Here is a 1,194-nt window from a genome sequence, read left to right as displayed (position 1 = left end):
CTGCTCAGGACTCAGGGGGCCTGCTCAGGACTCAGGGGCGCTGCTCAGGACTCAAGGGGGCTGCTCAGGACGCTCAGCGGGCCCTGGTCCCGGCCCTAGAGGGACTAGGCCAAAGAAGAGCAGAGTTCACGTCTGCCCCCACGAAGAACCCAAGTGGCTGAGTTGAATACCAAATTCGGAGGCTTTCTCCCAAGGTGGGATCACCCCGTAACAGGTTGGTGCTGCACTAGAACTCTCGTCACCGTTAACACCCTCCCAAGCCACCAGCCCTCCTTTCTAGTGTCATGGAAACCTGATTTCAGGGGGGTTTACACTTCTCAGATCCCCTAATTTATTTGTCTTTGACATTCTTAATCCCTTCCTAGAATCTGAGTAATGAATTCAATTCCACTATAGTCACTGAACCGGTGAGATAAAAAATTACTCCTTTCACTTGATTGTTCAACAGTAAAAGCTTGAAAAGGCAGGATTATTTTGAGAAGTTCTGTCTTTCTTTCTTTCTTTCTTTCTTTCTTTCTTTCTTTCTTTCTTTCTTTCTTTCTTTTAAATCTCAAGCTTGAACTTGTTCAGCCTGTTATTTATGATAACAGGAAAACTTAATTTGATTTACCGTAGGTTAACACTTGTGCACCTTTTCTAGAATGAACTCTTGTTCCTCATGATCTTTGTGCGATCTTCCTCCCCACGTTCTTTGCCCACGATGCAGGCCTTGGCGGCTCTTCCTGCTCACTTTGTATCAGCCCATCCACAGCATGGCCCTCTGCCTTTCACACCAAGGATAGCTCCGTGATACACTCTCCCTGCCAGCTCATAGGCTGCTGCTAATTTCTAACTTTATTTATTTATTTATTTATTTATTTATTTATTTAATTTTTGGTTTATACACGTATTTTTTTCCATATGTGTGTGTATGTGTGTATAAAAGACAGGGAAGAAGTAATATAAAGTCAACAGGAAATGGAAATATACTTTTTAAAGTTTCTAATACTAGGAGAAGATATCATACAATGTCTTAAATAAATTGTAAGTCAAAGATATAGAATAAATCTTAGAACAAAAATTAAGATTAAGCAATATGCAGAAAATTAAATACTAATTAATTAAAAATTAAATGTTTCAAAACAATTGAACTAAGAAAAAGTTTTCATGATAGCAAAGAAGTACTAAGAGTAAAACATAAGATAAATACTGGAA

This window comes from Octodon degus, unplaced genomic scaffold (assembly GCF_000260255.1).
Source record: "Octodon degus isolate 3935 unplaced genomic scaffold, OctDeg1.0 scaffold00093, whole genome shotgun sequence".
NCBI classification, from domain to species: domain Eukaryota; kingdom Metazoa; phylum Chordata; class Mammalia; order Rodentia; family Octodontidae; genus Octodon; species Octodon degus.
This window is presented reverse-complemented; position numbering follows the sequence as displayed.